This window comes from Haemaphysalis longicornis, unplaced genomic scaffold (assembly GCF_048455015.1).
Source record: "Haemaphysalis longicornis isolate Haplotype H1 unplaced genomic scaffold, Haemaphysalis longicornis Haplotype H1 scaffold_1, whole genome shotgun sequence".
NCBI classification, from domain to species: domain Eukaryota; kingdom Metazoa; phylum Arthropoda; class Arachnida; order Ixodida; family Ixodidae; genus Haemaphysalis; species Haemaphysalis longicornis.
This window is the reverse complement of record NW_027526203.1, coordinates 358,248,057-358,262,211: the sequence shown is the minus strand read 5'-3', so window position 1 is coordinate 358,262,211 and position 14,155 is coordinate 358,248,057.

Genomic DNA, 14,155 nt, shown 5'->3' with positions numbered 1-14,155 from the left:
GACTAAATCATCTATTCCCCACAAAATACTACACGGAGTGTGCGTTTTGCGGCAATCCAGGCACACTATCACATCGTCTGGGAGCGCGACCGAAACCCCGACCTTTGCCCCATTACCAACCCTTCCCATGAGCAGTGGGAGAGCATGTTATCTAGCTCGAGCATCGACGTCCAGATGATCTTGGTTGACCGAGCGGACAGAGCCAGGATTGCCCATGGACTTCCGGACTAGGAAGCCACCCCACAATTTATTCTTGCTCAGTAAAGTTTCTTCTTCCTCCTTTGCCTCTTCCTCCCCAAAAACGGAAACGGCTCTCAAGCTTTACCTTTCTTACAACGCACCATCACACAACTCACGCACCTCGTGCGACGCATCGCCCACTGCCGCTACGGTTTTCAGGAGAAGGAAACTCCCAGAATAACGCAAGCAGTTCTGATAAGTCGTCTAAACTACGGCAAACCATACCCGGCTCTCAAATCCGCAAAAAAAAAAAAAAAAAAACTCAACACATTCATCCGCCAAGCCTACAAAACTCGCCCTAGGCCTACCCCCTCAATATCCAACCGCAAGTTGCTCCAACTAGGAGTACACAACACCGTGGAAGAATTGCACGAAGCTCATAGTCAGGAGTCCCAAAACATCCGTCCCAAGCTCACACCTACCGGACGATATACATTTACACGCCTCGGATATACAGTAGCACCCGAAGAAGACCAGCCACAACGTGTGCTCCTCCACATCCTCCAACACATTCGGGTAGCTCCCGTGCCGCGGAATATGCACCCCCATTACAACAAAGCACTCCGAAAAGCACGGGTTGATGGGTTACGAAGAAGCATGCAGGGAACCTTACGACGCGCTACACCGACGCCGAAAGCTACGCCGGCAAACCCGCCCCCGCTGTCACGGTGACGGACCACCAGGGAACCGAACTCACAGCCGCCACGATATGCGCCACTTCTACAAACACCGCTGAGGAATTTGCCATCGTCCTAGCAGCCACAATAAAGAGTGAATACATCACAGTCCTCACGGACTCGCAAGTAGCATGCCGCAACTACCAGCTCGGCCACATATCACCCTTTGCCCGCAAGATCCTTAATACCACTGGTTCTCGAATAGGGGTCCGCGAGGGAATTTCAGGGATCCGCAAAGCCCTCCCCGATGCTCTTCCGGAACCCTCCCACCTCATTCTTCTTTTTGCTAAACCTTGCTGGAAATGCGAAATAGTGACTTCGCTGCATGACGTACGTTGAATTTCTCCGCGTAGCCCATGTTTCTCCGAGCCAGGGCGCAGCTGGCCACCACGGCAGTGTACAAGATGGTGGACTGGGACAGTGGCTGCTCAAAGCGGAAGTACAGCGTCCTCCGGCTGTACAGCGCCTCGGCTGTGGGTCTCCTTATGTACGCGCTTTTGCTGGTGAGCCTGCGGAAACCAACCTGGCGGCGACAACTGGAAAGAGACCACCGCAAGGGGGTCTGCACTTGCCTCGGCCTGCCCCATAGTTCGCCGTGCGAGAAGACGCTGGCTAGGGAGGGGGCGTGGACCCTCGCGATGACGGCTGACCAGCGGGCGCTTGGCCAGATTGACCGGCTGCGGAGCGCCCAGGGAGGCAGCCCGCTGCTGCAGCGGGTGCGGAGCCACCACCACTCGCGCATGGGACGCATGCTGGCGCTCTACGAGGAGGTGGTGGACCGTGTATGCGGGCCCTGGAGGCCCGGCTCCTGCTCTGGCAGCTAGCGTGAGGCGGGACATCCCGGGTCCGCGCAGCAAGCGGCGGACGCCCCACTGCGGACAATTGAAGCTGGCTCGGGGCGTCGTCTGGGGTGACCTAGACAGCCACGCCCTACTTTACACGGACGGCTCGGTGCGGCCGTAGCAGGGGTCGGCCGCAGCGGTCGCAATGCTGGGAGAGGCCATCCAGTAGACATGGCTGCCCTATGCCTCATCTTCGGCCACAGCTGAGCTGGTGGGTGTCGTACTGGGCCTGGACCTGCTGCTGGAGATGGAGCCTTTTCCCGAGCGCTGCGCCCTGCTGGCTCCCGGGTGGCCCTGGTGCATCTACGGGACGGAGACTCGCCCTCCCTGTTGGTGCGAGGTATCCGGGAGAAGGCGGCGCAGCTGGCGGACCGGGGCACTCGGCTGTGCTTGCAGTGAGTCCTTGCCTACATCGGGCTGGATGGCAACGAGCTGGCCGCCGGGGCACACGCGCTGCCTCCGTCGGACACGGTGGCCCAAGCGGCAGCGGACGATGCCCGCCTGCTCATCCAGCGACACCTCCGCACCAGGCATCCAGACCTATGGTTGCGTGTCGGGGGGGGGAGGGGGGGGGGCGCTGCCTGTGCGGTCGTCACGCCTACCTCGTCGACTCCGTTCGGCCATCCTGCGACTCTGCGTGGGGGATGCGTAGACGGCAGAGCGTAAACACCGACTGCGGCGGGTGGCCAGCCCCGCCTGCACTCACTGACGAGCGCCCGCGCAGTTTCTGCCGCACGTACTGAACGAGAGCCCCAAGTTTGCGGCAGGGCGGGCGGAGCTGCTGGCTGTGCTTCATGGAGTGCGGCCACTTGAGGAACTGCTTTGGCCCCCGGGCAGGGCTAGGGAGCGGGACCAAGTGCTCGAGGCCCTGGGTGCATGCCTGGGTGCCTCGGGGCTACACAGTACACTCCACTACAACGCCATCTAACCGGCCAGATTGTAGTGGAGTGATGCTGCGGATATAGCTGTTCTGTGTGTGTGCGTGCATATGCGTGTGTGGGTGCGTGTGCGTGTGTTTGTGTCCCTTGTGCATGTATGTCGTACACTCACGTTTAGTTTATATGTATAATCTGTGTTGCTACTTTGCACAATTGTTTAACTCCTTTTTCCCCTTTGTCTTTTATATATGGTCCCTGTTAACATCCCATTTGGGTTGTATATATGCACTAGTGTTAACCTTCTCGCCTATCCCCCTATTCCTGTGTAATCTTTCCTCCCTATCCCACCTCCCCTACAACAGCATGCTTCCGGTGTCCGCCCCTAGGCGAGACAATTTACACCTGCTAGTGAAATTTTCCTCTCTTCCTAATGATCAATAAATACCTACATGCATAGCCCATGTCCTGAAGTTGGCTTTCTGCACGACACGCAAGCCATGCGAAAAAGCCAGACACGCAAAACTCTAGGTGACTCGTGGCTGCAAGAGCAAATTGTTCGGCAGTATTACACGCATTGGTATTACAGTCAGGCATAACAGGCGGGCATTGAATAAGTATGTTGACGACATAAGCTGCAAGTGAGAATTGTTTGATATTATGACACAATCAAAATTAGTTCATCGTGGGGCAGGTGAGTAGCAGGGGAGGGAAGGGAAGGGGGGTGTATCGGTGTCGGAACAGCCCCAGAAATTTTCTAATCGCCCCCCCCCCCTGCTTTCAGTCTTTTTTCATATTTACACACGGACTTGATATATTAATATGTTAGAACGAAAAAAATGACAAGGATGAAAAATGACTGCGACCATGTTTGGTACAGGCATTCTTTCTTTTTAGTTTTCGTTTACTGGTGGCACATAATACCCCCCCCCCCCCCCCCTTCCACGAAACGTATTTCTGGCTACGGCACTCTCGTAAGGTCACCCATCACCTTTTCAAGTCTGAAAGGGGTCGTCGGCATGTTCATGGTTGAGAACCATTCCGCAGCTTCCCGACATTTATATCGTTTGGATCCCTGGACACGAGTACCTCGACGGAAACGAGGCGGCACACGCCGCTGCCAGAGTACACACCCTCGGGCCATTTACGAAGAAAGTTGAGACACGGAGAAGACCCCCCCCCCCCCCACACACACACACACTCAATGGTTACGCGGACATCCTCTCGCACTTGAGACACGAGCGTCAACAGTACCCAACTCCCACCTTTTCCGATCCGAAGCGACCACTCTTCGCCGGCTCCAGACCACCCTCTTCCACCATATCTACCCCACCCAAAATTACAGTGCCAGCCACTTTTGCCCCCAGCCAGGCACCCTTTACCATCTGGTATGAGAATGCCCACAATCCCCCTACCTCACACCCAATCCCCGTTCCACGTACGAGCAGTGGGTGGACAGGCTGTTTAGCTCGGACTTCTCGAATTAGCACATGCTGATAGAGAGGGCACGATCAACCAGCAAGGACCAACCAGGGCATCCTGGACTAGCGGACGCCCTCCGCCTGGCCGTTTCCCTCACCGTCCTGCACCATTGAGCTCGAAATTAAAGATGTTTATTCTCCTCTCGCCATGCTTCACGAAACGATTACTACCTACCATAACAAAAACAAGCCAGCTGAAAATGCGGTCAAAAACAAAACAAAGGCACCTAGTGGTCCGGCGCTATATGGTGGCGCATTCTAGGAGGACTGACGGTAAAGAAGGCGTTGTGCAGTCCGCTGCAGACTAAACAGCGCACCAACGTTCGCTTGAAGATCTGTCCTTGTTACGTCATCGCAGACGTCACGAAACACACGATTTGGCTGGAGAATAGAAATTCAAACTTAGATTGGTTACTGTAAAGTTCCAAGAGAACGCCCTCCCCCGCAACATCGCCCACCCCCCTTTAGGGGTGCGATATTAAATTTACCTAAAGACCCCAAAGATAGCCCGCCCACTGAAATCGCGTTAGCCTCGATGCTTTCGAAAGACCGGGGAGCTCCCTCCGCGAAAACGTCCCGCGGCCGCGACCACCGCCGATGGCTCGATTTCGAACAAAGAGACACAACCGATCCGAATTTACTGGCAAGAGGATGAAGAAGGGGTAGTAGATGGGAAGAATACAAGAGCGGGGAGATATCTTCTCTGCATCATTTGACCGGTGCGGCATCTCGACAAGCCTTGACACCTGCAGGGGCGCCTTGTCTATTCAAGGTGACGGTAGTGGCGACACCGTGGACCCCTAGCCCATGTGGGTTAGACCCACCCACGCCCCAGGCTGTGCGTGGATTTGCCGTGTCCGGGGAAAAGGGCATCCTGGTGGCTGAGCCACAGTCAGGGTTGTTTTGGACCTTCACGGCCGCCTGGCAGCGGCAACACGCTACTTTGGCCCCCGCTTCTCGTAGACGGTGCCCCAGTCTGACCCGTCCTGGGGGGAATCAGCCAGTCGCCTTTTCCTGTCCTCTGCACTCTTTCTCTTTCCTATTTTCCTTCCTAACGCTGTCCTGTCGTCTTTTCTCTTCCACATTTCTCCATTCTTCTCCAGGCGGCAAGGGTTAACCCTGTGCGAGGACATCACCCTACATTCCGACCATAGGGTTATAGAGGCGAGGTAAAGTTAACGTGAGCTTCAAAGCCACGTTCCCTTGTTGGGCTCGGTAGTGGGCGACTGGCCTTGCCACCGAATTGCTTCCATGTTCTATGCCTATCATCTCAATTCTCGCAAAACACCCTGATCGACCTCCTAAAAGGGGTCTCACCGAAGCACTCCGCACCCAACCACCTCAGGCAGCTTTCAGCAAATACCTGGTTGTACACTCAACCGACGAAAAGCCTATCACCGACCTGTCAGTCTTCTTCATTGCCAAGTGTATTGAAAACATTGTTGGGAAAGACTACAATGCCAAAAAGATGCCCTCTGGAGACCTCCTTGTTGAAGTTATGCGAAAAAACCAAAGCGAGAACCACCTGAACAAGAAAAAATTGCCAACTTGACCGTCACCGTTACGCCACACCGCACGCTACACACTGTCGAAGGTGTTATCTCTGACAAAGAACTCCTCCATGAGACAGATGACGATCTCCTTGAGGGACTGCATGACCAAGGTGTTGTTGGCGTCCGTAGAATTATTATGAGAAGAGATGGAGCAGATAACAAGACCCGACACAGCATCCTAACATTTGCTAGCTCTACCCTGCCCGAGACAGTGAAGGCAGCTTTTATTAGGTGTAGTGTAGGCGCCTACATTCCAAACCCGAGACGATGCTTTAAATGTCAACACTACGGTCATGGAACTCTAGCATGCCGTGGCAAGCTCACCTGTGCGAAATGTGACGAAAATGACCACTCTTCTGATAAGTGCAAAAACACAATCATGAAATACCCGAACTGAAGTGGCTCACACGCTGCATACTCACTATCTTGCCCATCTTTCAAGAAACTGGCGACGTTTGGTTAGTACTGCGACACAGTGCAGCTTACCTGATGTGTCGCTGTCATTAGCCCCCTCCGAGCAGCCACCAACTCCTGCCTCTACAGCAGAGGTTGTGGTGGTTTCTCCTCTTGCTGGGCTGCCATCCACAGCCGAGCACCCCACCGCAACTTCTGCGGCGGAGCCCGTGGAGGACGTGGTGACGGGCGCTGTTGGGACTGGTCCGGCCTCTTCCAGTCCAGCTCTGTTGGGCCGCACGACACCCGAGGTCTTTGGGAGCATGAACACAGGGGGCCCCACACGTACTCCTTCCCTTCCCGCACCACAGGTTCCGACCAAGAAGCCTGCGGCCACCTCAGGAACCAATCCACGAGGTGGATGTCGCAAGGACACCATTTCGGTGCCGCCTGAATTGTCAGACGAGGACATGGACACTTCGGCATCTCAACCTGCGCAGCACGAGCAAAATGAGCCCCGCAGCACTTTTGGCCGTGGTAAAAAACCACCTCCTCGTATCACAGGCCCTAAACAAGACTCACTGTCATGAACCAAAATAGGCAATTTCACAACTACATTTTTATTTTCTTTAAGCCATAATTGCTGTTAAAAACATAGTTCAATGGAACTGTAGGGGTCTCATAAAAAAACTTAGATGATGTATATGACCTCCTTAATAAACATCAATCCAGTATTGCTTGCCTACAAGAGACACACCTGAATCCCAAGCAAAGTAACTTTCTGAAACAATACACTGTCTTCAGGAAAGATAGAGATGCCTTTGCTCATTCATCTGGCGGGGTTGCCATTGTGACGCAAAAATCCATTCCATCCTAGTCCATTAGACTACTCACCAGCCTTGAGTCAGTTGCTGCCCGCGTGATCATTTTTGGTCAGCTGATCACGGTATGTTCATTATACATTCCCTTGGTGGATGAGCTTCCTGAAGCATTTATCTTAGTTGGAGACCTAAATGCACACAACAAACTCTGGGGTTGTGGGAGAACTGACGCTCGTGGCCGCTTGATGGAAGATTTCCTAGTATCATCTGGCGCGTTTTTGCTTAACATAAACAGCCTACGTATTATAACATCACACACAACACGTACTCACACATAGACTTGGCAATACGTTCTGCTGTTCTTTTTCCACTGGTTGAGTGGCAGGTGGATAAAAAAACCCTTGGAAGTGATCATTTCCCAGTATTTCTGCGATGCCTAGACAGAGACCCCTACACTCCCATCTAAACGAAAAGGTTGAAAGAAACCACTGCAGACTGGGAGAAATTTAAGCAGAAACCTCCACTCACACACACTTCCATAGAACACTTGGGTATTGATGAAGCTTTAACTTTGTCACAGCACATATCCTTGACGCTGCAGAGAACTTCATTCCTCAGACTTCTGGTAACACAAGTAATATAAGGCGGTGCTGGTGGAATGAAGAGTGTCGACAAACACGCCAGGCACAGAACAAGGCGTGGGGCATTCTTTGCTGGTACCAAGGAGGTTGTATAGTTCTATACAACCTCCTTGGCTGGTACCCAACTGCGTACAGCCTTGTAGCGTTCAAGCGCACCAAAGCAATGGGAAGGCGCATTCGCCGTCAGGCTAAAAACAATAGCTGGAAGTCCTTCTTAACTTCAATCAATTCTTTCACCGATAGACGAAAGGTTTGGAACAGGATAAGAAAACTTAATGGACAAAGTACACATGGCTTACCCCTTGTTAACATCCTTGGTGGCACCCTAGAGGACCAGGCAAACGCGTTGGCACAACACTTCGAACACGTCTCAAGCTCTTCACATTACACAAGGACATTTATACACTACAAAAGGTCAGCTGAGCGTAAGTCCATAAGTGACCACAAGCAATCGAATGAATCCAATAACTCTCCATTCTCCCTTCACGAGCTCATGACTGCGTTGGCTGGTTGCAAGTCTTCGGCGCCAGGTGCAGATAACATTACGTACAGCATGATCGAACACCTTCATACAGACACAATCAATACTCTCCTGTTTTTATTTAGCAGAATATGGCATGCTGGGCACTTTCCTAAGGCATGGAAACGGGCTATCGTTGTGCCACTGCTGAAACAGGGAAAGGATGCCTCCTGTGTTTCAAGTTTTCGTCCAATTGCCCTGACCAGCTGCTTGTGCAAGCTGTTCGAAAAAAATTTACACCATCTTCCCGCGAGGGGGGGTAGATGCGACGCATCGGTGGTTGCCGTTGCGTTTCCGTTATGTTAGCGTTGTCAGCGTGTGGATCGCTGTTGTTGTGTATCCTATTTACTCAGCATGTTCACCCCCGATGCGTCGCATCTACCCCATGGTTCCCCTCGCGGGAAGATGGTGTAAATTTTTAACCGAGCGCAAGCTGCGCGCTAACGCACAGCTGGCACGGCGACGGGAGCGAGCGCAGCCGAGCGCAAGCTGCGCGCTGATCGCGCTGACGCACAGATGGCGCTGCGGTGAGAGCGGCAGAGCGCGCAGCTGCCGCGGCGACGAGAATGGGGGAGGGATGCGGACTACGCCGCGACAACGACGCGGGACAAGGCGAGTTAAAGAGATGCGTTGCATCTAAAATGGTTAACAAAGGTTACTATACTTCCTGGAATACAATGGTATTCTTGACAGCTGCCAGGCAAGTTTTCCGTCGGGCAGATCAACAACAGACCAACTTGTCACCTTTGAATCCTATGTGAAAAATGCCTTGGTTAACGAGCAGTTCTGTATTTCCATATTTTTTTGATCTAGAAAAAGCATATGACACTGCCTGGCGCTACGGCATCCTGGGGGACCTCAAATCTTTTGGTATTTGTGGGAATATGCTTAACACCCTTGAAAGTTATCTGTCTGAAGGAACATTCAGAGTGAGGGTCGGGGCTGCAGTATCCGCACTGTATATGCAAGAAAACGGTGTTCTTCGGTGGAGTACTTAGTTGCACACTTTTTATAGCTAAGATGAACACATTTGGAAAAGCTCTGCCCCGTAAAATTTTTTACTCCATTTATGTGGATGATGTTCATATCAGTTTCCGGTCCTGTAACCTGTCTATCTGTGAACGCCAGTTAGAACTTGCCACAAACAGGCTTGTAAAATGGGCCGACAAAAATGGCTTTATGCTAAATCCTCAAAAGAGCCCATGTGTCTTATTTTCCAAGAGGTGTGGTATTCACCCTGAGCCCACCGCCCAGCTCAGTGGAGTAGCTGTGCCTGTGAAGAAGGAACACACGTTTTTAGGCATTGTGCTAGATGAAAAGCTGTCATTTATCGCACATATAAAGCTATTTAAAATAAAAGGTATAAAGGCAATGAATATCCTAAAAGTCGTATCCCACCCCTCCTACGGCGCAGATAAGATGTGCCTACTGCGTCTCTACAACACTTTGGTGAAGTTGCGGTTGGACTATGGGAGCGTAGTATACCGCTTTAAAGATGCTTGACCCAGTGGTGCCTGGAAGACCAGCGCTTATACACATACCTATTGTATGCCGTGAAGACAACATCCGTAAAAAAAAAATCACCCTTCTTTGTTCATTGCCAATGACACCTCCGGCATGCACTCGTTTCTCAGTCGGCCCTCTATATCTATGCCTTTTTCACTGAGAGTGAAAATGCAAGCTGAGGAGCTTGGGATTTCTTTGAGCGAGACTTACAAAACTTCGATCACAGACCTTGTTGCTCCTTGGGAAATGTCCCCGGTTTCTTGTGATTTATCTTTTAGAGCCATTAACAAAAGCTGTGCACCAAGAGAACTCATCTTGCAGCACTTCCTACACCTACGACACAAATATCCTTACACGACGTTTTACACAGACGCCTCCAAGTCCGCCCATTCTGTGTCATGCGCTGCACATGGCCCAAACTTTGCTATCACAAAGACAATGAACAAAAATACCAGTATTTTAAATGCAGAGCATTTCAGTAACTCACGATGTCACCCGCGTTGGCGTCCGTAGTCCGCACGCTCACTGCGCATGCGCGTCGAGTCGAGGCGAAAGCGAACACTCTCTCGCGAGGGGCATTGGATTGGATTCGAACACTCTCTCGCGAGGGGCATTGGATTGGATTCGATTGGATTGGCTTGGATTGGATTGTCTTGGCTTGGCTTGGCTTTGCTTGGATTGGATTTGGATTGGATTGGATTGGATTAAAGTGGATTGTGTTGGATTGTGTTGCGTCATAGCCGCGGCACGTTGCGTCATAGCCGCGGCAGACGCGCTTGGGCCGGCGCATGTGCAGTACTCTCTCTTCCGCGGTTTCCTCTCCTTCGGGCACGCTGCGCATATAACCGGTGTGCCTTTCTCCGGCCAAGCAACATCCACGGTTGGCTCAAACACCTAGAGTCCACGCCGCTTTACAAGTACGCCAACGTCGTCGACTGGGACCGGCTTACGCAGTCCCCTCAACGTATATAAGCGGCGGAGCGCGCGTTCGGAATTCAGTCAAGGGCGTCTTTGCTTGGCTTTCGCTTCACGTGACGCTTTGCTTGACTCGAGTAGATGCGACGCATTTACTCGAGTTCCCCCCGTGAGAAGATGCGGGCGGCTTTTTTTTACATCTGAGGCACACGGCATTCTAACCACTGTGGAACACATACAGAAACCAGAATACACAGTTCCATTATTTTTACACACTGCCTGAGTGTATTACTAGCTCATGCTCGGTCCGGATCCCACGAGACAATCCTTGCAATGTTCAGTTCTCTCTCCCACTAGCTCTTCATTCCGGAAAATCAACAAGAAACTTCATTTTAAACCATCTTATAAAATCCATAGTGTCTGCCTAAGCTCTAAAATTCTCTTTAGTAGTGTGCTGGGTACCTGGGTACAGCGGAATTTCGGGCAAGGAAACTGCTGACCAGAAAGCCGCTGTGGCGGCTCTCCCCAGTGTTGTAGATATCCCACATGTTCCCTACCTAGACATGAAGCCACTAGTTCGGAGTATGATTCGGAGGCGCTGGCAGGTTCAGTGAGGCACACAAATTGAAAACAAACTGCACAGTATAAAACCCCACATAGGGAAATACAACTCAGAGAAACGGAACAGGTTCACAGGAATATCAATATGCAGATTAAGAATAGGTCACACACACGCTACACACTCATATCTTTTAAACAGAACCCCACCACCAGCTTGTGAGAAATGCGGACGAAGACTTACAGTCCTCCACGTATCGATTGAATGTTTGGCATACCATGACGCAAGGAAAGGACACTTCCCCGAACTATACACCTATACGATACCCTTACACCCATCATTGCTTTTATCTGATCAGTCCCCCATCAGAAGTGAACGCCTTTTAGCTACCTCGCTGACATTGGATTTTTGGCACTCATTTCATACCATGTGTGACATCAGGGCCACCCGATGCAAGTAGTGAGGGTGGTTTTGAGCTTTTCCATAACCTGCCAGGGACGTCACTGCCATCCGTGTTATGTTATTACGCCCCCAGCACACACCTAAACATCGTCATTGTCATCTCCCATCTAATTCATCTCCGCTTTTTAGAGTAAGGGCCCTTTACACCCATATATACACTATTTTTATCAAGTACAGGACAATATAAATATATTGTATATAAATCCCTGGGCGTGGTGCCCATGGTTGTGAAATCTTTTTTTTTTTTGCGGGGGGGGGGGGGGGGTGTCCTAATCCTACTGGGAGGTGTTACGGGTTATAGGGGTGTGTGTATAAATCCTTGGGACGGAGTTGAGTTCTTACGTTGTTGAGTTCTTAAAGGGGTCCTGAAATACCTTCCGCCGATGCATGGATGTACATGTACCCAAATAAAGCAATGTATTTGCAATCTCCTCCCGCAAGAATTTTGTTAAAGCGATGAGTATTAGCTGAGAAATCGTAAATCAAAAACCGCGCATTATCGTCGCTCCGCGTTTCCTCCTCCTTTCGGCTTACTCTCCGCTGTTGACGGCGCGCGAGCCTTGCCTCCCATGATGCTGCGCTCCGCAGCGGTGACGTACTTCCGCTATTGCGCTGCTCAGACTGTCGTCTGCTACGGGCAAGCTTTGTTGACACCATGAATCCCGCAGTCCGCTCAAGGCTGGAAAAGCGAACGAAAAATCTGGCCGCATGTATGCGGCGGCCTGGCCTTGCCCTTTCGCGGTGTACATTGCTGGCGGCACATGACTTTTTATCGGCGGCGAACTCGCAGCCGCACGGGGAGGGCCGTGCGCTCGTTCCCTTGATGCACCGCGCACTGTTTATCCAAAAAGCGCCGTATCAGATGTGGCCCCGCTGGTGCCGGGTCTTATTTTGCGGCGGTGGTAATTCCTGCCGGCGGCATGTGAAAAAGTCATATTAAACCGATATAGAACAAGTGCACAAAACGCTTCAATCATGTGACCAGTTCAGCTTGGGGCGACGCGTGGTGGAGAGCGGCAACGTTGGCAAAACATGCTCCGTCGCGGCTCTGAGCTTTCTAGCGCTGGAGCGAGCGCCATTTCTTTGATAATCTCAAACATCGGTTGCCTTGGCAACAAGGCACAAACCACTCCAGAAGTCAGTTACGGTTGCGTGATCCCGGTTCAGCTTGGGGCCCCACTTCGCGACATGTGGGCACTGCAGGCGTACCACTCACTCCCATTGGGAAGTGCGAGATGCGTTTGGCATTACAGGAGGCGATGGTGTGTGTGTTGTGGACGCCTTTGTTTCGCGGTGAAATGTGACGTTATGCTTTTGCGGGCGGATAGTGCTTCCCATGGTCTGGATTATCTTTCTCGAGCGACGTACGACTCAACCTCGCATGGGGTACGTGCAGTGTGCGTGGCTAAAAGCCATCGGCTTGTGCGCCAGAGTTAAGTGACTTGCTGTTCGTCCCCGCAAACCGCGCGCGAGGTGAGTAGCGAATTTACGACGGGCAGGAGGCAACCCATCCTCTGTCAATCGTGGTTCAGACTTTCAACGCATGTTGTGACGTTGTGTTCGTTAGAAACGCATCTCTGGATTGTTTTGAAGTTGAATAAAATGTATGCGTCAAACCCGGGCATTCGGCTCAGCGTTCTCTGCGATTGCACGAAAGAAGTGCCACGGGGCTTCAACGCTTTCTTTATGGAACGTACTCAGGTAAGAGAATATCCATGTCGTGTTATGGCCGTGTTGCATTCAATACAAACGGTTAAGCGTTTGTTTAACACTTGTTTCGTTTGTCGTAAAATGCCCAAGCACTCCGGCACTCCGCTGGCAGATCAGCCGGCGAGCCGACACTGAGCAGACGACTCATCTCTTTGCCGGAAGTGCGTGAAAAAGCCGCCCAATAGCAGGATGTCTAGCTCATGACGAACATCTGGGAATCGATGATGTAGACATGTGAAGATGGCGGCGTCCAAAAACACGAAGGGAAGGGTGAGAAAAAAACGACAAACTTTGCAACAAAAGTGTGAGCTTTCCGCTGGGCGTAAAAGAGTAATACTTGGCACAGAGGACGTTGACGACCCAATCTAACGGTTGCGCTAGTTCATTTAGTGTGCTCAAAATGCCTTTCAGGGCCCCTTTAAGTGTGGAAGGGCACGGCAAAAAGATAAAATAGGCTCAACCAGAGTTCTAACCAGAGAGCCGCTAAAAGTTGGGACGTTCATGCCTACTTTTAGAATGGGTTGTGTTATATAATTTGCCCCCAAATTACCAACACCGTACAGTGAAAAGAAAGTACTTTTATTGCATACGCAGATGTTCAATTCTAATAGAATCGGCGCCCGACAGATCTAGAAAAAAGCCACTCCTATGCAGAATTTGTTACCTCCCCTTGTATGCTGGAAAGAAAGGTGTTGTTTTTAGACGACGTGTTCGAAAAAAAAGCTACATCGAACTATGCACGCTGCATAGCAGGAATGTTTAGTGGCCTACATACGCCCAGCTTTCATATTTTTAAATCAAGAAATGTATTCACCTGCTCGCATTTTCCTTTCAGTTAAAAATGTCCGTGCCTCAGTTTTTTTTAGATCAAAACTATTATGCTACATCGCTCACTTCTGCTGAGGACCCTGTTCAGTAGGAATGGCAGAGACATAACCTTGGAAATAATTTCTAACGGTG